Source organism: Oratosquilla oratoria, chromosome 24, assembly GCF_046742065.1.
Source record: "Oratosquilla oratoria isolate Oo_2021 chromosome 24, ASM4674206v1, whole genome shotgun sequence".
Classification (NCBI taxonomy): domain Eukaryota; kingdom Metazoa; phylum Arthropoda; class Malacostraca; order Stomatopoda; family Squillidae; genus Oratosquilla; species Oratosquilla oratoria.
The window spans coordinates 53,525,229-53,532,728 of NC_134800.1; positions in this window are offsets into that span (position 1 = coordinate 53,525,229).

Genomic DNA, 7,500 nt, shown 5'->3' on the forward strand with positions numbered 1-7,500 from the left:
ACAAAAAAGGAATTCAATTGATAGTAAAGTTTGAATTTAAACAATGATAGCAAACGTGTGTGTGTGTGTGTGTGTGTGTGTGTGTGTGTGTGGTTTGCGACGGTCTTAGACCTCGTGTTCGACTCGTGATCGACAGTTTTTAACCTTCCGGATGAGAGCTCAGAACTTGTACGACCGAACTATGGGTAATACTGTGACCTTACACCCCCCCCCAATTCCCCGCCCACGAGAATTAGAGTAACAACCCACAGCGCATCGATACTGAAATTAATTCAGTCCTAGGCGGGATTCGAACCTGGACCGCCGTAGTGGCAGGCAAGAACTCTAACCACTGCGCCACGAGGTATGTGTGTGTGTGTGTGTGTGTGTGTGTGTGTGTGTGTGTGTGTGTGTGTGTGTGTGTGTGATTCACCTTGGTCTTTGGATCACGTGTTGGACTCGTGATCGACAGCTATTTCCCTCCCATAAGAGAGCTCAGAGCTCGTATGACCGATCTATGGGTAATGTTATGACCTTACACGCACACACACACCCAGCTCCCCGCCCACGAGAGTTGGAGTAACGACTCGAAGCGCAGCGATACTGAAATAATTTCAGCCCTGTGCAGGATTCGAACCAGGTACCACCGGTACCGCCATACTGACACTCTGGGACTCTACCAACAGCGCCACCTAGAGTGAGTGTGTGTGTGTGTGTGTGTTTGTGTGTGTGTGTGTGTGTGTGTGTGTGTGTGTGTGTGTGTGTGTGTGTGTGTGTGTGTGTGTGTGTGTGTGTGTGTGTGTGTGTGTGTGTGTGTGTGTGTGTGTGTGTGTGTGTGTGTGCGTGTACTTACACGGGTGCTTGTTATTCTCCCTCCTTTTCACTCTAAGCTCTCCCATTGTTCAGCCACTCAATGACTTCCATGCGAGTCCTCATTTCTTCTCGGCCGGTTCGTTTATCTCTATACTGCTAAGCGAACACACCTTTTCATCCTCACAGAGGCTCTGTAGCTTCCACCATAATCTTCTGAAAGCGAAGTCTGGGACTATCTACTGAGCGCGCATACTTAATTAAAAAAAATACAACTGGCGTATTCAAAGTTTAATAAAATTGTCTCATTTTATGCAAAAGAAGACCTTACATTACATTAGGAAGGAAATATGTTCACGACGATGGGAACCTATAAATTAAAGAAAATAGGTTGATCTTAGCAAGAATATAATCTGCAGTCATCGTCATCGTAGCAAAGGAGGTGAACTAAAATCAGCGAATAATGATTCAGACACTTTTTCTTCCTATGTTTTTTAACCTGAAGCCTCTTTGAGTACGCATACTTGCGCGTGAGTGCGCACACACACACACACACACACACACACACACACACACACACACACACACACACACACACACACACACACACACACACACACACACACACACACAAAGATAATTCCTTTCTAAAACGTAGTCTTATTAAGGTCATAGAAATATTCGATCTATTTTGATTTTTAGTTAGCGTACATTTTTGTAAAGACAAAGAAAATCTAAACCGTCTTAATATTATTATAAATATCGCTCAAAAGACTCGTATTTTGCCATCCATTTATACACACACCAATCCTGGTACGGTGTTTGACTAAAACTTTTGTCTTCAGTAATGTGGACTTCAAACAGACGTAGTTCTTTCATTAATTGGTTAGTGGATACTATATTTTTATTTTACCATTATTTGGTGGAAAATTAATCTTCTTTGGTTTGTTTTTGTGCACCACGGCAGTGGCATATCATCCTATATTCACTTCGGGTTGATTTCGACTTGAGCTAAAAAAGGTAAAACCTGCCTACTTGATTCAACTTCGCTGACTCCTGAGTAAGTTTAGAAAAAAAAAGTCTTGGGTCTTCTATGCCTTTGGCTGTTGCTTGATTAGTTCCAAGAAGGGTGTGAAGGAGCGGTGGATTTCTTTGGAGGGATTCTCCGACTGAAGTTACCTTTTCGGGATGTAGATCTGAAGTGACTAATTTAGTTTGGTTACTTGCGTATTTATGCAATTCTCCGTTCCAAAACGTTTTGGCCACCGTTCAGTCACATAAGAATCTTTACATTTGAATATATGTATTCATACAATAAAAAGACGTATGAATTTGTGTTTACAATAAAAAATCATTCAAATGTCATACAGAATGTAGAAAATAGGCACAACATAAGGATAGAATGTTATGATCTCGCACTATCAGTTGAAGATATAGGATGCAAAATGTTTTGAGGACTGATGACATCACGTCAACGTTTCTCATGTCCGGAAGCCACCAGGAAACGAAAATCAGTAACTTACAATGAATTGAAACGAATTATGCTTTCTTTTATATATAAATGATACCAAACCATATTATCTCTTGTCACGACTCACCTCCACCTACAACAAGTGAATTAATAAGAGACTTGGGACGACAACACTTAACATTAATATCACTGCCTCCTCTCTTAATGATGAGTGGACAAGTGATTTAGCATTAGTATATTAAGTACATAAACACACTTCTACTATTTAGGATAGACAAAGATATATGTAATTATTTTCATATATTGAACATAAACTATATAATCTATCATATCTTCATTACGTGCAAAATAATTCTCCTACATATTTTTACACATATGGGATAGAATGAAATCATAGTATCATTACATTCATCCAGTAGGTCTATACTCTGATCTCCACACTATTATTCAAATGAATTGAAATAAATAAAGTGAATAACATCAGTAAACAAACTTAATTAGTATAATTTGCACACATATAAACAATTAGATCTTATATTAATATCAATGAAAGAGTTCACCACACATATAAAGAATTAGACCTTGAAAGAGTTCACCATTAATATGACTGCAATGGCATGGTATGCATATACATGGTATATCAAATTAATCATGGAATATCTGTTTCATCTCTAATATTATCAAGATTATAATGAACATCTAAAATAATACTATTTCCGAGCTTACATACCTTATTGGAGTGCTCTCGTACAGCATTTCCTCTTTTATTATTATTTCTAAATATGCACATATTCAAACATGTGGATATGAATCCCATTAGACCAACATGAGATACATGTTACTCGGTCAGCTGTATTTGAGTGTGATTTTCTCTTTTTAATTTGAATCAACATCATAACAAGTTCCAACAATGGATCTGTCGACGTATAAAGGTCATAGAAATAAATCATACATTATTCATGCATCGCAAGAAATTAAAGCAAATACCTTCTTGAATTTTCATACACTAATTGAAATGTAACATTATAAATATATAACATACGCAAGTAAGTTTACTTTTTTGAAATACTTGTTTTTCTCTTGCTACGAATAATAAGCATGCAGGAATGAAAGAAAATGGAAAACACAACTGGGGTGACTATAGCTATCATACGCAGTATAATAACACTGTATAGCATATATATATTATCACAACCGATGTGAGGAAATTATATATTTTAGCCGATTGGTTGGCAAGTCCAAGCTTGTAGAGCCGGCTTTCTCGTTCCCGCTCCTATCCCTATCCTACAAGTTCAAGCTTGCGAAGCCACGCCCCTTTTTGTGACCTATAAAAAGGGCAGCCTAGACTTTCTCTCGCTTCTATCCTGACCTACGGGGTACAACCCCCTCCTCCTGTCTCAACAGCCTCGCTTGCTGTCCCGTTGGATCTTTGCCTGAGTTCATTAGGTAGTAAGTACTGAACTGTTCAGCCTTGATTATTACCATTCTGGACCTTTCAAGTGTGATATTTATCATAGGATGTATTAGTTAGGGAAAATGATTATCATAAGATGTATTAGTTAGGGAAAATTATATTATATGATGTATTAGTAAAATTTATATTTATCATAGAAGTGATATTTATCATAGGATGTATTAGGGGAAGTGATATTTATCATAGGATGTATTAGGGGAAATATGATTTAAATTCCGATTTATCTTCAGCCATTCAGAATTACGGCGTATAGTTGTGTTGATTGTTGCCTTGGAAGAAGGTATTAGGAAATTTAATTAATATACTTTACGTCTTATAAAAAAAAATATTTCTCACTTTTGTTACCACTCTTTGAAGAAACCCGTCTCTTGTATTAACTTTTGTATTCATAATAATGGAACTCGCCCAAACCAGTAAATTATCTTTGCATCTCTTTTATATATGTATGTATGTATATATATATAAATATATATGGAAAATTCGCTGGCTGAGCGGGTTAGGGCGTAGTTACTTTCGGCAAATGTCGAGAGGATGGCGGTTCGAATCAAGTGCATGTTTTATTAAATTCCACGCTACAAAATTCTCGGTAAGGGGCACCGTCCTAGCCTTCCGATGGGGGGGGGGGGAGTTTGTGACGTTAAACCACATCGCATCACACCTATCCTAGCGAAAACGGTTTCAAATTGCCATTAGATGATCACGCTATTTTTCGAAATCCTCTCGCCTATATATCCGTACTCAAAACACACCCACGAAGTTGTAACAATATATTTCGTGGAAAACATGGAACAACGCATGGTACCACACCTTTTCCGACCACTCTCTACCATCGTCCCCGTCCTGCTGTCCGTTTCTGAACAATTCATCAACGCTAGCAAGTTCAATTACAGAGCCATACATCCCTGCCGCGAACCCCGCCCACCCCGATAGTAATTATCCCCCAATTAGTCACACTCCTCCCGTAGGAAAAGCTCTTTACTCACCCCCGACTCCCTCTTTCGTATTCATCCCTCGGGAGTTACATAGTACGAACTGTATCAAGTTGAGAAATCTATTTGAGTAAAAATCAATATTAAGTCCTTAAGTCAGAGTAGATACGATGAAGCGTATCGTTGTTTTATAAAGATTACTGCAAGAAATTTTGACTTGTTCAAACTATATTCTGACACTTAGAAACATGAAATGTCTGGAGGTAACTTTGTAGGTAAGTTCTAAGGAGCGTGTTTTAGTATTGAATGGAATTATATATTTGAATCATACAAATAAGAGTTATCGCAAAGTTAGTAATGATAAGAACTTCACTTTATTGCATAGATGACGATGATAAGTAAAGCAGACTTATTAAAAAGGCCGATCACAATGATGGTGGTTGTGGTAGGGGTTGTGGTGTTGTGGTGGTGTTTGTTGTTGTGGTGGTGGTCGCGATGGAATAGTGGTGTTATTTGTGATGGTGGTTGTGGTTGAAGTGGTTGTAGTACTTGCGATTGTGATTATGGTTGTGGATGTTGTTGGCGTGTGGTTGTGATTATGGTTGTGGTTGTGGTGGTGGTAGTGGAGGAGATAGCCGTCATGGTGGTCGTGGTTGTGATAATTGTGGCAGTTGTGGTTACAATGGGTGTGGTAGTCATTGGTATGGTGGTTGTGGTAGGGTTGTGGTTATGGTAATAGTTATGGTGGCTGTGGTGGTGGTAGTGGTTGTGATAGTGACGGTGAAAATGGAGTTGACGTCAGGACGACTAATTGTGACCAATTTAACACTTCTGCTGTGCGGAGGCTTCCCGTCTGGATAAGATCACTTAGTGGAAGTTAGAACAAATGCACGAGAAACAGATGAATGTGTGAAGCAGGACAAGGAGGATTAAGAAAAAGCATTTCATCAAGAGAGTTATAAAAATGGTTACGAAAATATCAGTGAAGGTAAGGGCCACACTCCTCAAGGCTCTTTACTATGACCTAAGCTGTCACCTTATCTCCAGCATATCCGCATCCAGGACAATTGTCAGTCACTTGTAACAGCTGATATAAAACCCAGTCCTGCATATCTAAGACATGAAACCCTGATAAGCCAAACCAGCTTAGAACATCAATGCAATGCAAGATTTTTTCTGTATAGTTATGATGTTGGAAACCCCTCCAATATTGCTTGGGAAAGCGGCTGTCGATTTTTTTTTTTTTTTTTTGTAATTACCGTCAGTTCATATGATCGAATTTATTTTTATGTATGGCAACGCGCTGGAGGCAAAAGGGTACTCTCCTCTTAAGAGAGCTGACGGCAAAAATATGCAAAGCTTCTCACGGAGGCTTTCTGTAATCGCCAAGATGGCAGAACCAAGTACTGCTTCATTTGAAGAAAGAAAAAACAAACCAAATCTCGGTCATTTGGAAAAGAAAGAAGAAGAAGAAACAAGAAAAAGAAGGAGAAGAAGGAAGAAGAAGGGAGAAGAAGGGGGAAGAAGGAAGTAGAAGGGAGAAGAAGGGAGTAGAAGAAAGAAGAAGGATGGAGAAAAGGAATATTTGGCCCCATTCTCTGTGGTTACATTCCACCTTGCGAGTTCCTCCAGACCAGATACAATCGTATGGCCTCAACCAGAGGTAAAAATTCAAACGAGATTTTCAGTCGATACAAAACTCCCTACAGGTTTAACCAAGATAAGTTAATCAAGATCTTTAAGTCAAATAAGACCATATAGAGTTAGTCAAAATAAAATTTGTAAAGTCAGCCATAGTAGTAGAAAATGCTTTAAATAATTCAACAATAAATGTCGGAGGATGAACTTCAACTAAATATAAACTGAAACAAGGTTTTTCCCTTTGAAACAGGATTCTTTTTTTTCAGAAACAGGACGTTTCACTTTGTGTGTGTGTGTGTGTGTGTGTGTGTGTGTGTGTGTGTGTGTGTGTGTGTGTGTGTGTGCGCGAATAAACACATAGTATATGTGTGCACGTACAATACATGACAGAAGAGGAGAGAAAAAAGGAGGATTTCGAGGGTAGAAGGAGAGTGAGAATTTTGTGTAATCTTTGCATCCGGCACACGTTTACATACCTATGATGTCCTTCAGGAACGAAGAAAGAACCCTGCTGAAGAGCTGGCCTTGGCACTGCCGAGAGTCGCTTTCCTCTCAGCCTTCTACCGGAGGAGGCCTCCCGGTGAGTTACGCCCGAGGCCAAGTGGAGGGACAGACTTGGAGGAAGGCGACACCTGGCCAGGCGACCAGTGCTCAGGTTCTCTTTCTCGCCTACGTCAGCGGACGATTTAACTCGACTTCTCTTCGTGGGAATCTTCTTCCAAGGAACGACAAGAGCGTTCGAAAACCCAGGAGCAGAAAATGGGAACTTTGGACAGGGTCCATAGCCTAAGAGAGTGACGAACCGGGACTGCCTTAGCTGTCGATATCGCCTTCCGTCGGAATATGATGGCTAGCAACCTCCCAAGGACCCAAGGGAAATGGTCAGTGGCGGAAGCGGTGAAGAGCGGTGGTACTCCCCTCGATAAGGTGGTCGGAGTGCCTCTCGGCCTTTAGTACCCTGAGACGATCTCAATGAACCAAGGAAGGAAGACTCCGAAGAGGAAGGAGTGCTGGGTCGCCCAACGATCTAACCTGACTTGACCTGACCTGACCTGAATTGACCTGAATTGACCTGATCGGATACACACACGCACACACACGTACACACACACACACACACACACACACACACACACACACACACACACACACACACACACACACACACACACACACACACACACACGCGCGCGCGC